General features: G+C 37.3%; 1 long non-coding RNA gene across 2 annotated transcripts in view; it reads right to left on the bottom strand.

Moving 5' to 3' along the window:
* Positions 1-7596: 7596 nt before the first annotated feature.
* The window catches only part of LOC138152581 (uncharacterized), a 397711-nt gene continuing 388508 nt past the window's right edge, over positions 7597-16799 (bottom strand). The window contains exons 6-7 of one of the 2 annotated variants that reach the window (XR_011166133.1): positions 10731-10825; positions 7597-9150 (exon numbers count right to left, since the gene is read on the bottom strand). This is a non-coding gene — a long non-coding RNA (uncharacterized lncRNA). Of the gene's footprint in view, positions 9151-10655; positions 10826-16799 lie in introns of those variants that run through there. The other variant, XR_011166132.1, reaches the window with a different exon arrangement.

Genomic DNA, 16799 nt, shown 5'->3' with positions numbered 1-16799 from the left:
GCAATTAATTACATATACAGGGTAAGGGAGAGTGAAGTTTTTAGGAAAACACAGGGATGCATGCTTGAAAGTAAGAAGAAAATTTAGCAAAAGGATTAGTTGTATTTGGGATTCTGGATACCCCCCCTCCTAAAATGGGACCTCCTGGAGGGACTTCTTTGTTTATTCATGTGTGTGTGTGTGTGTGTGTGTGTGTGTGTGTGTTGTGTGTGTGTTTTTTGCTTTCTTTTCTTTGTATCTCCACCAGGTAGCATAGTGTCTGGGTTATAGTAAGTTTTTAAAAAAAATACTTGTTGACCTGACTTAGAGTTTGAGATTCCCATAGGATATAAATAGTACACACACACACACACACACACACACACACACACACACACACAAACACACACACACAATCACATACACACACTCACATGGAGTAGTAAATGTTAAATAAGTACATGATGTAGGACAGGAATTCATAAGAAAGACTAGAAATGGTTATATAGATCTGGCAATCATCTAAATAGCAATGACAATTAAACTCAAGGGCACTGATCAAGTGAGGTAGTACAAAAAAGAAAAGAGGAGAACCTAGGAAAGAGCCCTGCAGGACAATCACTGTAAGTAAAGGTGACATGGATGAAGATTAATCAAAATAGACTGAGGAGAAATAAGACAAGTAGGAGGAAAACAAAGAAAGAAAAATGACAAGACAATCAGATAAGATATAGCACCCAAGAGAAGAAGGTCATCCATTGTGTCAAAAGTTGCATAGAAGACAAGGAGGATGAGTGAGAATAAGCCATTTAATTTGGCAATTAAGCGATTATTGGTAACTCTGGAGGGATCTGTTTCAGTTGAATGACAAGGATGGAATCCAGATTGCAGAAGATTTAGCAGTGAGTGAGAGGAAAGGGAGTGAGGGTATCTATTCTAGTTGACTTTTCCAAGGTATTTAGGCAAGAAGAGAAGGCAGATATTGGATGCAAGTTTGCGGGAATGGTAGGATCAAGTGAGATTTTTTTTGTTAGGATGGTGGAAACAGGGGTGTCATTGCCAGTAGCAGGGAAGGGACAAGTAGATAGGAAGAGACTAAATATTAGAGAAAGAGAAGAAGGGTGACACTGGGGAGTATTCTTTTGAAGGAGAGAAGGAGATGTGTTCAAGGATGAAATTAAAAGAGTTTCTCTTGAAAAGAAGGGCTGTGTATTTGTCCAATAGATCACAGTATAAAGGATGAAGTAGTAAGGGATGATGTGAGAGGAATTGGGATAAAGAACAGAGAAGAACCTCTGAGAAAATGTCCTCTCTTTTATTTATTTATTTATTTTTTTAAGCAATTGGGGTTAAGTAACTTGCTCAAGGTTACACGGCTAGTTATTTCTGGGTGTGGTGCTGAGTGTTTGAGCCCGGGATTCGATCTCCAGGTCATCCCAACACTGGAGCCGGTGCTCTTACTCGCTGAGCCACCTGGCCACCCCTAAACAATTGGGGTTAAGTAACTTGCTCAAGGTTACATGGCCAGGTGTTTCTGGGTGGGTGCTAAGTGTCTGAGCCTGGGGTTCGATCTCCAGGTCATACTGATACTGGAGCCGGTGCTCTTACTCGCTATGCTACCTGGCCGCCCCAAATGTCCTCTCTTTTAGTAAAGAAAAAGACAAGCTCCTCATTTGAAAGAAAGGGTGACACAAGAAGTTACAACAGAGGCTTCAGTAGATCTCATTTAGTAAAAAAGGGTGTCATGAGTATAACATAGACTTTATTAGTGAGGAACAAAATAATAGCCTTTTTTCATCTAGGGAGTTATTTAAATTGTATAAATATATTTGGGTAAGACTCAATCAACATGGTTTCATAAACATGAACCGTACATTAATAGGACTGAAGGGGAAAGATGATGGGAGTAATGCAGAAGTAAAATCGAACAAGGTATTATTATTAATAAGGCAAGAGTTCAAGGGATCTGAGGAATTAGGACAGTATAGATTGATCTTGTTCACCTAGGGTTTGAGATGAGGAATAGCCAGTGAAGGGGTCTGAGAACAAATAAAGGTGAATGGAATGGAGGTCATGATACAAAAATAATAATAGTAATAATAAATAAAACACTTAAAGATAATAAGGCATAGAAAAATGGAATAATAAAACATTATTATCAGAACAAAGGATTCCAGATTGCACGTCCATTGCAAACTAGTGATAGCAAAAGCAAGGATATGCCCAACTCTGTGCATAGCTTGTTAAGTGTAGGTTATATCATAGGAATTGAGCTGATTAATGAACTAGGAAGTTATCATATTTGATAGAACATCAACACCTATGCTAAGTTCCATAGCATAAATGCAAGAGTTCAACTAGAGATTGAGACTGTGGAATAGCCATTATTCTTACTGAGCTCAGGAGACTGGAGAACACCAAGAGTTGGATAGGTCAATAAATTTGAATAGAAGGAATTTCAAATGAGGAGAGGTTGCTGAATTGTCAAAGCAGAGAGAAAGTCTGGAAATGATCATGGGGACAAGGAGTACTCTGACTCCTCTTTCTTGATGGGTGAGGAATACGAGAATAAGCATGGCCAATATTCAAGAAGCAATGCTATCAGAGGGAGACAAGTCTCAGAGAATGTCCAGAGATGAAGAAGTGAGAGAAGAGATCTGAGGCGAGAGTAAGTCTGTTAGCTGTGGAGCAGGTATTCCAGAGGGTGGACAGATCTAGTGAAATAAAAGAAGGGGATGGGTTTTTTTCCTAAAAAAAAATAAGAAAGAAAACAAAACAGCTAGGTTTATGTAGGGAGCAGTAGTATTGTGATGGGCAGAGTAAAAAAGGCATGACTATAAGTTTATTCTCTATTTGGCTATCAAATTAATCTTCCTAAAATATATTTGACTATGTTGCTCTCCCCTTCCCCAATTCAATGAACTTCAGTGGTTTCCTATTACCTCTAGGATCAAGTATAAAATTCTCTGTTTAACGTTCAAAGCCTTTTATATCCCGGTCTTTCCTTACATAATGTATCTAGCTGAGAACACAGTCAGGCACCCAAAGAGTCATATAGGGATAGTCACCAGGCTATCTCTGGTAGACTCAGCTTCAAGGAGCATCATCCAGGGAGGTTATGAGGTTCAAATGAAATAATTAATGAAAAGGAAAGGGAAGGACTAAACATTTATTTAGTGCCTAACATGTGTTAGGCACTATGCTAATCATTTTGCAAATACTTGATATCAAGGCTATTGCAAACATTAAAGCACCAATTACTCATTAATCTACAGTCATTAGTCCTCCAGTCTTGTTATGACTTCATTTCCTGAGACATCTACTGCCCTCCTGCTGAGCTCAAGCAATGTTTATAGAGTAATACAGGGTTTTGCTGGCAAATGTTTAACATCCAGATTCTCATAGCCTGAGGGGTGGGAGTCTTCGAGGGGGAGGGGAATTTTTGCACATACACAGATTTCAAAAGTTTAATCTGCATTATTAACATTTTTTAAAAGTGTAGACAATTAACAAAGCAATAAATCATGCCCCAATCTGTAGCAATTGTCAATTTCTAAGGGGGTAAATAATCACTGAAAATTTAATAATCAATTCTGCTAAGCAAATTACATCTGGCTCCAGGAAATCCTGGCATTACCCGTCATTTTGGAGCACAGTGCTGGCTAAAAAATCAAGACATTTGCCAACATGAGGAGCCAACTGAGTGGCAAAACCAGCAGAAACACTACTATTTCACTCATTAGTAATTCCAGAAGAGTTGTATAAAGACTACAAATAGAAGGAAAGTTTCTATACATTGAAAATCCAGGAGCTGTGATTTACTTTTTGCTTAACATATTTTTCACTATCATTGAACCCATTCTTCCAACAGACTTCGTGTTTACTTGTGGCAGAATGTGTCCCACTTTCATAAGAACTTGTTTTCTATCAATTTTTCTTACAGCAGCATCTTAGTAAATGTCTTTGCTAAAAATTAATTGGGTCTGCTGGCTTATTGTTAACAGGAAATATGCTGGTGGGTGCCTATGAGCAAAAGTAGTAGAAAAGTAACCATCCACAATGTAATGTTACCCCAAGAGTAGAAACTCCCTTCTCATTGACCCAGTCTGTAAGACCGAGCTCAAGTTGAAGAAGTAGTTCACAAAGGGTGTTACAGAGAAAAGAAAACATTAAATATTTCTGTCTTGGGATAACATCATGTATTCAGAATGTGTTAATAAGAAGTATTACTAGAGGAGGCCTTAGCAGAGATGCAAATGAACAAATAGTCTTTGGAGGAATAAAAAAGATAGTAAGGAATTCTACTGAGAATAAATTATTTCAGTACCATGATTTAGTTGCCAATTCAATAATTAAATATCAATATTAGTTAGCAGTTTATTTAACATAAAAATTATTTCTTAGGCAGCTAAGTGATACAGTGCATAGATCACTGTATTTAGAATCAAGAAGAACTGAGTTCAAATCCAGCTTCAGACATTTATTAACTGTGAAACCCTGAACATGTCACTTAACCTTTATATGCTTCAGTCTCCTCAACTGTGAAATGAGGATAATAATAGCACCTATCTCACAGGGCTGTTGTGAGAACCATATGAGATAATATTTGTAAATCACTTAGAACAGTGCCTGCCACATGGTAGGTATAATACAAACATTATTAGTAGTATTTATTACCATCTTATCAGAAGATGCATTCCATAATTAAATAAAACTTGATTTTACCTTCTGGCTAATTTCACTTTACTAAGCACTTGAAGTCCACCAATACCATCTAAAGTGTGACAAAATCTTGATGAGCAGGTAATATTTAATGGGGAGCACCAGGCAAATCTCAGAATATATTTCATCTCTATGCTTAATAAATGGCTCACTAGTTGTTTGATCTGATTATTATTTTCATCTGACTCTACAAGTATGCATATATATATAATCTATATAGAAAATCCTTTCATAATGATGATAATCTCTACTTTTTCATAGATTGTGTCTTTCTTCTTAAATTCAAGGAATTGATCTATGATGCCACCATCATCAATTTGTCTGTGGAAAAAAAAAACAGCCTAGGAGCAGAATCTTTTTCTTCCAAGTGAGATATATGCCATTGAATTATTCATGTATACTTGTCTCCCTACATTTATATATAGGATGAACATATAAAGTGAAATCTATATTAGATAATGATTCTTCCATGTCTACCTTGAGGACATAGCAAACAAAAGATGTTTTAGGGTTTTCCAGTGAATAGAATGTAAATTTCTTGAGGGTAGGAACTATTTTGTTTTTATATACCCCATACCAAGTGCATAACAGAGGTTTAATAATTGTGGAAATGAATTTGATCAAATTAACAGGCATCTTTCATCACTAACAATGAATGTATGTTTTCAGTGTCTCTTACCATTTGTGCCATTTTTCTTTCAGGAATCCATCCTCTCTGTAATTATCCTCAACATCATCATGGCCAGTCAATGCAGATAATTACATCAGTCTATCAGACAAAAGATTTAATTGAATTGTGCTGTTGATGTTGTTCCATCTTCATGACCCCATGGACCATATCATGCTAATATTGTCCAGGGGATTTTCTTGGCAGAGATACTAGAATGGTTTGCCTTTTCTTTCTCCAGTGGTTTAAGGGAATCAGAGGTCAAGTAATGTTCCTAGGGTGACATAGCAAGTAAGTGTCTGAGGTTAGATTTGAATTCAGGTCTTCCTGACTCCAGGCCCTGGCCTCTATCCACTGAACCACCTAGATGCTTATTGAATTAGCCTCCTGTTTATCTAGTCTGACTGGTCAGCTTAATTAAAGCATTCTATTAGGTAGTCCATATAGACAAAAGGTTCGTATATTCTTCTGTTAAGTACAAGGGATTAAAGCAAGTATTATATCCTCGCAGGAATTTTACACAACAACTATTTTTAGATATTTCCTGGTTTCACTCTTGCCATGTGGTTTTGCTTTTGTTCTTTTCCCACCCTTGGAAACTTCTGTTTTCTTATCATGTTATTCTGAAAAATGCTGAGAGTCAAATGAGCCCCTTGAGGCTCAAATTTTTGCCTCGTGTCTTTGAATCTCTGCTACAAGGATGTACCTGGAAATTGAACATCATTTTTAATTTGGGGGCTAAGAAGAAGGGTCTTGGCCTTAACTTGTCAATATTCCCATTGTTTGTTCAAAATTATTTAACCCCGAGGCAACTACTTCTGATCCAATAAGTGGAAGAAAAACAATTCCATGTAAGTCACCCAGTATGTGTCTTCTCTTTCAAGAGCACATCTTTTTAAAGCAGTCATTCTTAACTACTCACAGAATAATGGAAATAATAATAGGTCTGTTATTCAACTAGCACATCTTAAATAGCATTATTAATTAAATGATTAGCATGATTTTATTTAAATATGGTTATTATTAAGTTAAATTTTAATTTAACTAGGTCCCCAGTACTGAGTTAAGCAATGGAGATACATAGAATATCAATGTATCACTCACGCTGTACTTTTAACATCCCTTACTTTTGTTATATCACCAGTTCAACTACATTTTTAGTCACATAGCTCCCTGGCATTATATGTTTTTCTACTTCTCTTGTTGATTTTTTTTCTGTATATTGTTTTCATTGGTAAAGTGTTCTCAGTAGAGATCTTTGATTATTGGCCAATCAGTTCTAAACAGAGAGCATCAGTTGAGGGGAAATGGGATACAAGTTTTTGAAGGCTTGAGGAGAAACTTGTAACAGTTGATTAAAGAGAAATTAAAAATAAAAACATTTCCTTATTGTAGTATATGTGCAATTGATACTAGATAATATAAATTCATTGTACATCAGGTTAATATGATAGTGACACTTTATCTAATTCATTTCTGAAGCACATGAGTAGCCAAAGGGATGTGGATAGTGGGAGTAACCTAAGGCTGGGGTTTGATGGGCAATGAGTGTTGACTAGAACAAAAGGAGCAAAGAATTTGAGAATAGAGGAGAGGAGAGATGCAAATAAGTATCTATATCGATATATATGTGGTGTAAATGGGAGGTGATATCAGAGAGAAGGTACTAGCAATGAGAGATAGGGGAGGAGAGATGCTAGGAAAGAACTCTTACAGACAGGATTTAAGCTGAGGATGTCAGGGAATCCAGGAAGTTCAGGTGGGGAATGTGAGAATTTTAAGCAATGGAGGAGACCCAGTATAAAACCTCACTGAATTAGAATAAGAAGTATCATGTTCAAGGAATGGGAAGAAAGCTACTTCTGATAAATTATAGCTAATAGGGAAGGGAGCAAAATGTAAGAAGACTAGAAAAGTAGGAGGAGGCATATGTCAAATAATCGATTTTTATATTTGTTCCTGGTGATAACAAGGAGTCACTGGAGTTTATTGGATGAGGGAGAGTAGTTGACATGGTCAAACCTGCTACTTTTAAAAAGTCAATCTTATAGCTGAATGAAGGATGGACTTAAATGGAAAGAGATAAGGCAGGGAGATGATCTAGAGAGGCATTTCAATAATTCAGATGCAAGGTCATTAAGTCCTATACCAGGATAGTGGCAATATAATAGGAGAGAAGATGCTACATACTCAAAAATGGCAAGTTTTGGCAACAGGTTGGATACATGGGGTAAGAGCAAATGAGGATGACACTCAAGGTTGTAAACCTGAGCAGCTGGGGAAAATTGCACCTCAACAGATATCTTACTGAGTTCCATCTAGTAGGTTCTGCCTTATTTTCTAGCTTGACAAAGTCTTTTTGCACCAAGACTGTATCATCCAGTGTTTTCTCTCCAGCTATTACTCCCAGCTTACTGATAGCTACAACTTTGATATATGTGTGTGTGTATGTATGTATATATATGCATATGTATGTATGTATGTATATATATATATATATACCAAATATACATTTAATTTTTCTTTCTTTCCCTTTCTTCTTCAGATTGTTGTCAGCTCTCAGCTGCATCTATATCCTGAGACCAAAGCCCACCAGAAATTAAAAATTAAGGTGAGTTTCATTTTCTTTCTCCCCAAATCATTTTATTTTACTTCATACAAGCTAAATGCAGTGGACAGACAGTTCATGGGGTGGAAAAAGATGTTGGGAAAGGGTGTGTTTTGTGTGCTTCTGTATAGTTTATAATGAAGGTGTTGTGTGCAATTTAATGCCTTCACCAAAGTTAAGAAAAACAGAAATGGGGCCATGGGCTGAATGCTACCTTTTTAAGAGTTGGTCTCCTGTCCCCTGCTATTTGAAACTGATAATTGTGTAATTGTGAAACCACAGGCATAATTGGACTCCAGTGATTTTTGAGTTCCCAGTTACAAAGTGCTGGTTCAGTTGTTTGCATGCTGTAGTTTAAATTGTAATAGAAAATATACTGCTCAAATGAACTATTTCAAGAGCTTCTAAAGTATAGTGGAGCATTGGTCCCTTTTTCTTTTTCTCTTAAATCTCTCCTCTGTTACCGATTCTTTTTCCTGTTCCCAACGTCTTCTCTACCAAATCCAAGTGATTAATTTCTCTGGAGTTAAGAAATTGATTTCAATCATTCTCAAATGCCATTTTTGGAGCCTCACCAATGCTGAGGGTTCATCTCCATTTTCTTTGATTTATTTTTGAAATAACCTGTTTTTCTTATCATCCAGCTTGTCCCTTTATTTGCAATATCTTGTGGTTCTGGTAGTGGATATTGGAGGAAAAGGGAGTGCCTTATACATAGCAGGGACCTTTGGAGATATTTTTGTACAGACCTCCTGGATTTCTTTGTATATGAGCTTTAGATAAATACATGGATTTCCCCATGGGTTTGGGGATGCATGGTGGAATTTTTATGCATAAATATTTTAGTTTCTCACCTAAGTGTGAAGGTATGAGTTACACTTAATTCCAAGTCCCCACTTCTTGTTGGCAGATCATCATATGCTCTGGAAGCTTAGTTGGGACTGGACTGTCTCTCAGAGGGGTAAAAATGCCAGAAACTCGTTTTTTTTTTTAATTCATTTTACCTTTTGTTCCCTTTTCTTAGTTTTTGTCTTATTTAAATGTTGTCCTTCTTCCCCGATATCTTGGAGTTGAAACAGGTCCTTTGATTTCCTCTTCAAACAAATTATATTACTTCTTCAGTCCACCAGAGGGTGCTCTATATAGAATGATTCTCCTACTAGAGACCACTGACCTGAAAAATAAAATACCTCACACACAGCAAATTATTGCCAAAAACACTTTGTTCATAACAAAGTAAGCCCAATTTTGCTTCGAAGGATATCTGATTTCATTGATATGAATATGCTCTTCATCTATGAAGACTGAAAAACCATCCACACCCGCCTATTCTATTCATTTCTCATTCTTCTTGACCTCTCTGCAATCTTTAATGCTGTTGATCACCCTCTCCTTCTTAATACTCCTATCTCCCTAGGTTTTGGGGATATTGTTCTCTTCTCGTTCTCCTTCTAACTACCAAATCATTCCTTCTCAGTCTCATTTACTAGATCCTCATCCAGATCATACCATCTAATTGTAGATGCCCCTCATGGTTCTGTGCTGGTCCTCATCTCTTCCTTGCCTATACGACATTGCTTGGTCATTTTGCATTAGCTCCCATGAAGTAAATTATCATCTCTGGACTGATAATTCACAAATCTACTTAACCTACCCTCACCTCTCTGCTGACCTCGAATATTGCATCTCCAACCACCTATTAGACATCTTGAACTGGATAACCAGTTTCCAAAATGGATCTCTCACTTTTACCTCTAAGCCCTCTCCGATTCCTACTTCCCTTCTTACTGTAGAGGGCACTGTCTTTTCAGTCTTTCAGGTTCAAAACCTAGGCATATCCTTGACTCCCTGCTATCTCTTAGCCTTCCTCCTACCATTCAATCAGTTGTCAAAGCCTATTAGTTTCATTTTTGCAAAATCTCTCAAATATGTTGACTTCTCTCTTCTGACCACCACTTCTCAGGTACAGCCTCTCATCAATTGATATCTGGAATATTTTAGTAGCCTATTCATAGATCTGCCTACCTCAATTATCTTCTGACTCCAATCCATCTTCAATTAAATCACCAAAGTTATTTTCCTCAAGCATATGCCTGACTATGTCACTCCCTTCCCCCACCCTCCACTCCTGTCACATACTCAATAAACTCTAATGGCTCCTTATTGCCTCTAGGTACAAAATATTTTGTTTAAAATTCAAATCCTTTCATAACCTATGCCCCAACATACTTTCAAATTTGCTTATACCTTACTCCCTACCACATACTCTTTACTCCAGGGACACTGACCTTCTGGTTGTTGAATGAATAATTTTCTTTGACTGTCCACCCTGCCAGGAATTTTCTCTCTCCTCATTTCCACTTGCTTTCTTCCCTGGCTTCCTTTAGGTCCCAACAAAAATTCAACTTTTACAACAAGTCTTTTCTAATCTTTCTTAATTCTAGTGGAATCCCTCTCTCAATTATTTCCTATTTATCATATAGAAATGTAAACATATGCATATGTATAAATGCATATATATACATAGATATTATCTATTTATACATCTATTTATCTATATGAATAAAATGTTTATATGTTGTCTCCTCTAATAGATTATAAGTTCCTCAAGTGCAATGAATGTGTTTTAACTTGTATCCCCGGTGTTTTAACAAAGCACTTGCAATATAGTATGTTCTTAAGAAATGTTTATTGTTTGATTGATGGAATTCTTGCCCATGTCCTCTCATAAATTATATAGAACATGCATTCTACCTGTGCTAGATTTCTTCTTTAGCTTTTCTTGACATTGCAGGGGTGTGAGTATGGATCAACTATTCTTCCCTTGATCTCACTACATTATCAGTCATCTGTGAAGAACAAAAATACAAATATTTTTATCTATTCCCATTTTACAGATAAGGAAACTCACATTGAGGGCTAGAGGAGGACAATAAATATAAGCTTCAAAGACCATATTCAAATTTTGCCCAAAGTTGATTCATCTCATCTACCTCTAGAAGTGTTTCTTTCAAAGACTAATATATGTATGTACATGTAGAAGTATATGTATGCATATATAACACAGATATTTATACATGTACTTGCCTATATGCACACATATGTGAAGTTTATGTACATACATAGTTTAATTTAATCTCATTAAAATGTACAATTCTTTTTTTTTTGTGCTTTTTGGAAGGGAATTGGGGTTAAGTGACTTGCCCAAGGTCATACGGCTAGTTTGTGCGTGTGTGTGTGTGTGTGTGTGTGTGTGTGTGTGTGTTAAGTGTCTGAGGCCAGATTTGAACTCAGTTCCTCCTGACTCCAGGGTGGTGTTCTATTCATTACGCCAGCTAGCCACTCCTAAAAATCTATAATTCTTGAAAACATTTACTATTATTTACCTTTCTTTTTACGCTCTGTGCTTGGCATATAGTAAGCATTAAATAAGTGCTCATAACCTGACTGAATTATTTTAAAATATATTTTTACTTGTGTTCTTTAAATTATCTTATTTCCCTCCCATTCTTTTTTAATCTTCATGTTTTAGACATTAATTTCTCTTCTGAATTAGAATATTCATAAAATCACCATAATTATAGCAGATAACAAAAGCATTTATATATTGCTTTCATGTTCACCAAATGTATTCCCTGTGTTATCTCATTTGATCCTCATAGCATCCCTCTGAGGTAGGTGCTATAATTATTCTCATTTTAGAGAGGAACCAACTGAGGCACAGAGTTTTGGGTGATGCAGGTTAATATCTACAGCAGATCTGAATTCAGATCTTCCTAACTCCAGGGTCAGCATTCTATTCATCATGCCACTTTTTAAAAATGCATATTCTTAATAATCAGAAAGACTTTAGGAATCAGACTAGTCAAACTTCTACCCACTGCAAGAATTCTCTTCAAATATCTCTGATAGATATCAAACCAACCTTGTTCAAACAGTTGGGTTTAAAGAATTAAAAACCAAAGGGATTCCATTTACTTTCAGATAATTTTACAGTATATTCCTTCTGATGACCCCTAATAAAATAAAGATTTTTCTAGAATAGTTAATAACTACAATGAAATTAGGCATGTCTTCAAAATATAGTATTTCAGAAACATGAAAAAAATTGCTGGAATTATATAAAATATAAGAATCATAAAAGGTATCTATTAAGATATACTCATGAGTACATTTTACCAGAGTATACAAGAGATTTTGACAATATTGATGAAAAATGAAAACTGTCTTTCCTGATTTTTTCTTCCTATGTATAACTATTTCAAAGCTGAATTATTCTCATTTGATCATATATTTTGGAAATATGAATAGCTGTGAACAAAGTCCAAAGGAAAAGCTGTTTTTTCTTTTTCCCATGATGAGAAACATTCTGTCCTCAAATTATAGGAGATTTCTCCATATAAGAATGTAGTTAGGATGCACAGACTATGGGGCACTTGTGAACCTCTATTCCTCTTTTCCATACTTGTAGACTCAATGTGGCATATTAAAGAGTACTGCACTTAGACTTAGAAAATCAAGGCTGAAAACCTATTTTTTTCTTATTTAATATGTGTGTGATACTGGGCAAGTAGCTTAGTCTCCCTGGGGCACAGTTTCCCCATATATAAAATGAAGGGTCAAATCAGATGATGTCTAAGTTTCCTTCCAGCTTTCAATATCAAGGTCTATAATTCTTCAGCCTGTTCCTTTCTTTTATCCCCTTCTTTAAAAACAAAACAAAATATTTTTGACATTTTTCTCCTGGCTTCCCATTTTAATTCCTTCCTGACTTAGGACCTCACCCAGTGATAATAGTATACTATTTAATTCTGCTGGTAGACTTGCAAGCATCCTGATGCTGAGAAAGACGTTGTGGAGAAAGAATTGTTTCCCACCTTTAGAGGTCTCATGGTTAGTTGTAATGGCAGTTCACCATTCCAAAGACCTAACCAGAAAAATGCAGAGTTTATGAATTCTTTCCTTGGGTAAAAAGTAAACCCAGACCTCTACATCCCTGCGAAGATGACTATACTCTAACAGGAATATTTTCCCTCTCTAAATAACATGCAAGGAAATCCTGTTCAAGAGAGATGCACACTCTCCCACATCCCTGGATGAATATGTCTTACTACTTCCTCACACACACACCAAATCAAAGCAGAAAGTACTACTTGGCTTAGGGATCTAAGTTTTCAGTTTAAATATCTAGCCTCCCTGGAATCACAGGTTGGAAGCTTAGCAGAAGGAGTCCCACCCTTCATTACAAACTGAGGGCCCTGTTAAACATGCGCCCGTCTTCCAGATTCAGTCAGAACGGATATTCTGTCCAAGAGGAATAGACAATGTGGTTAAATAGCTCCCACTGTATTAGGTGTTTGTTTTAACATCATGTCATCCACAAAACCCCCTACACTAGGATGTCTTTTCAGGGAGTCCCCAAGATGACTTTTATCAGTGTGGCACAGTGGTCAAAAGGACATGCGTTTGGAAATAATGGACTTGAATTTGAATCACAGTTATTCTCCTTATTAATTATTATTAGGAATTACTTCTCTCAGTGGCTCAACTTCCACTGTAAAGGAAAGAGAGAATGCATTAAAAAGGTGATCTGTAAGCTACCTCTAAATGCATATTATCCTGGTGCAGGAATTAATGGAACATTTATGTGTGTTTTGCCATGATAAATGAAGCAGGAGGGAACCAAAAAAGAGTAAGAAGAAATCTCTATTCATTTGGACCTATTTTTTTCAGCTCCTATCTTCCCCACTGCAGAAGCTGATCCATATATATTAATAAATATTAACTCCCTGTCCATAAGACAGTATGTAAGGTAGGAAAGGCCTTAGATGTCAAAATAATTGTTGTTCAGTTGTGTCGGATTCTTTTGGAACATTTGGATCATACTGTCCATGGGATTCTCTTGACAAAGATACTGGAGTGGTTTGCCATTTCCTTCTCCAATGGATTAAGGCAAACTTGCCCAGGTTCACACAGCTAGTAGGTGTCTAAGGCCAGATTTGCATTCAGTCTTCATACCTAGTGCCGTATCCATGGAGCCATCTGGCTGCCTAACTAGTATTACCTGACAATGGTTTGACTAGCCAGATCTCTCTTCCTTATTGGTTTGACCATGGTTCCAGAAAATGTCACTTTCCTTCTTTAGGTTAAAGCATTGGAGGCAACTGTTATGGAAATAATGTCTGAGATAAGAGAGCTTATTCAATTGGTATTAGGTATGAAAGGAATACTTCAGACTGTGTATGCTGAATAAACTCTATAATACCGTATTTCCCTTAGGAAAAAGTAGTTAGGGATTTGTGGGGGGTGGAGTCAAGATGGCAGAGTAGAAGCAGGACCTCCTAGCGGCTCCAGCTTCCACCTTCCCCAATCAATGTAAAAAGGGGACTCTGAACAAACTTTGGAGCTGCAGAACCCACAAAATGATGCAGAGAAGCTAACTTCCCACTGAGGACAGCGTGGCAGGCAGGCATGAATTGGCCAGCCCAACACTATGGAAGATGAGCCCAGGTGCACCTGAGCCAGAAGTTTTAGCCCCAGGGTGGGTCTGACCAGCCACCAGCTGGAGGTACTACAGATCAGCAGCAGCTGTGGCCATTTCCAGATTTATCAAAACATAGATGTAAAGGACAAAGTGAGAGGTCAGTGCAGTCTGGACTTTGGTACCCAGTAAGTGGGAGTGTGTCGACTTTTGGCCCTGGGGCAAGAAGCCACTGAGATACCTGGCACAGCCAGCCAGTACCACATGGCAGCTTTAGCTCCTGGCCTGCAGCGTGTAGGGGTACCAAGTGACCAGTCTGAGGGGTTTTTGTTCTTGCTCTAACCTGCTTGGATCTGGATTGCAGTCTAGGATGGAGATCCTGGGGTGTGTGTCCAGCTTTCCAGAGCATGTGGAGGCCTCAGAGAGGGCACCCATATAATACCTCTGGCAGCTGAGAAAACCCCAGCATTTGGGACAGAAGCTTCCCCATCTGGCGGCAGAGTACCACTGTGGCAAAAAGCCCAGGGGTCAAGTGACTGAGGGGCGACATGACCAGGAAAGGAAAAAATAGCAGACAGAAGATTCCAAAATTAGACTCCTATTTTGGGGACAAAAAAGAGCAAAGCATGGAACAGGAGGAAGACAGTGAAGTCAGAACTCCTGCACCAAAAGCTTCAAAGGAAAATATGAGCTGGTTACAGGTCATAGAGGACTTTAAGAAGCATATAAGAGAAGTTGAGGAAAAATTGGGAAGAGAAATGAGAATGTTGGAAGAAAATTACCAAATGAGAGTCAACAGCCTAACTGAGGAAAATAACACCTTAAAAAATAAACTAACTCAAATAGCAAAAGAGGCTCAAAAAGGCAGTGAGGAGAAGAATTCCTTAAAAAGCCAAATTTGCCAGATAGAAAAAGAATCTGAAAAGTTAACTGAGGAGAATCATTGCTTCAAAATTAGATTGGAGTAAATTGAAGCTAATGACTTCGTGAGAAATCAAGATGTTGTTAAACAGATCCAAACAAATGAAAGAATAGAAGACAATGTGAAATATCTCATTGGAAAGACCACTGAATTGGAAAATAGATCCAGAGAGATAATTTAAAAATTATTGGACTACCTGAAATCCATGATCAAAGTAAGAATCTAGAAATCATCCTCCAAGAAGTTCTCAAAGAAAACTGTCCTGATGTTCTAGAACCAGAGGGCAAAATAGAGGTTGAAAGAATCCACAGATCACCTCCTGGAAAAGATCTCCAAAAGAAAACTCCTAGGAATATGATAGCCAGGTTCCAGAATTCCCAGATTAAGGGGAGATTATTACAAGCAGCCAGGAAGAAATGATTTGAATATTGTGGAAACACAATCAGTATAACCCAGGATCTGGAAGACTCTACACTGAGCGATTGAAGGGCTTAGAATGTGATATTCCGGAGGCCAAAGGAGATGAGATTAAAACCAAGAGTCACCTACCCAGCAAAAATGAGTATCATGTTTCAGGGTAAAATATGGTCATTCAGTGGAATAGAGGACTTTCGAGTATTATTGCTGAAAAAAACAGAGTTGAATAGAAAATTTGACATTCAGATACAAGAAGCAAGAGAAGCATGAGAAGGTAAAGAGGGAAAAAAAATCATAAGGAACTTATCAAAGTTGAACTATTAACATTCCTACATGGAAAAACAATTGTAACTGATGAAACTTTTCTCAGTATGAAAATAGTTGAAAGGAATATATATATATGAGTGTGTGTGTTTGTGTGTGTGTATGAGGATATATGGGCATATGAATACATATGTGAATGTGTGTATATATGTTTACAGGTATACATAGATAGAGGGCACAGGACCAATTTAATAGGAAGGGATGATACTTAAAAGGTGAAATTGAGAGGTGAGAGAGGAATATAATGAGAGGAGATGGGGAGAGACAGACTGGGGGTAAACTAACTCATATAGAAGATGCCAGAGAAAATTATTACAATGGAGGGGAAGAATAGGAAGCCAAAAGGGATTGGGTCAACCTTATTCTCATTGAATTTGGCTTGGGGAGGGAATGAAATACACATTAAATAAGGTATCTCACCCTACAGGATATTAGGGGGACAGGGGATGAGATGGGAGATGATAGAAGGGAGGGCAGGTTGGGGGGGAGGGAAGTTGGAAGCACCCACTTTTGAAAAGGGACAGAATCAAAGTAGAGAGTAGAACAAGAGGATATGTATTATGCTAATGTTTTGCATTAGCTACACATGTACAACCTATACTGAACTGCTTATCTTCCCAGTAAGGGTGGGTGACAAGGGAGGAAGTGAATTAATCTGGAATTCAAAGTTTTAAAATCA

Source organism: Petaurus breviceps, unplaced genomic scaffold (assembly GCF_028583685.1).
Source record: "Petaurus breviceps papuanus isolate PSGF00001 unplaced genomic scaffold, PetGlider_PUasm1.0 90925, whole genome shotgun sequence".
NCBI classification, from domain to species: domain Eukaryota; kingdom Metazoa; phylum Chordata; class Mammalia; order Diprotodontia; family Petauridae; genus Petaurus; species Petaurus breviceps.
The sequence above is the reverse complement of the archived record's forward strand: the minus strand, read 5'-3'. Positions and strand labels throughout refer to the sequence as shown.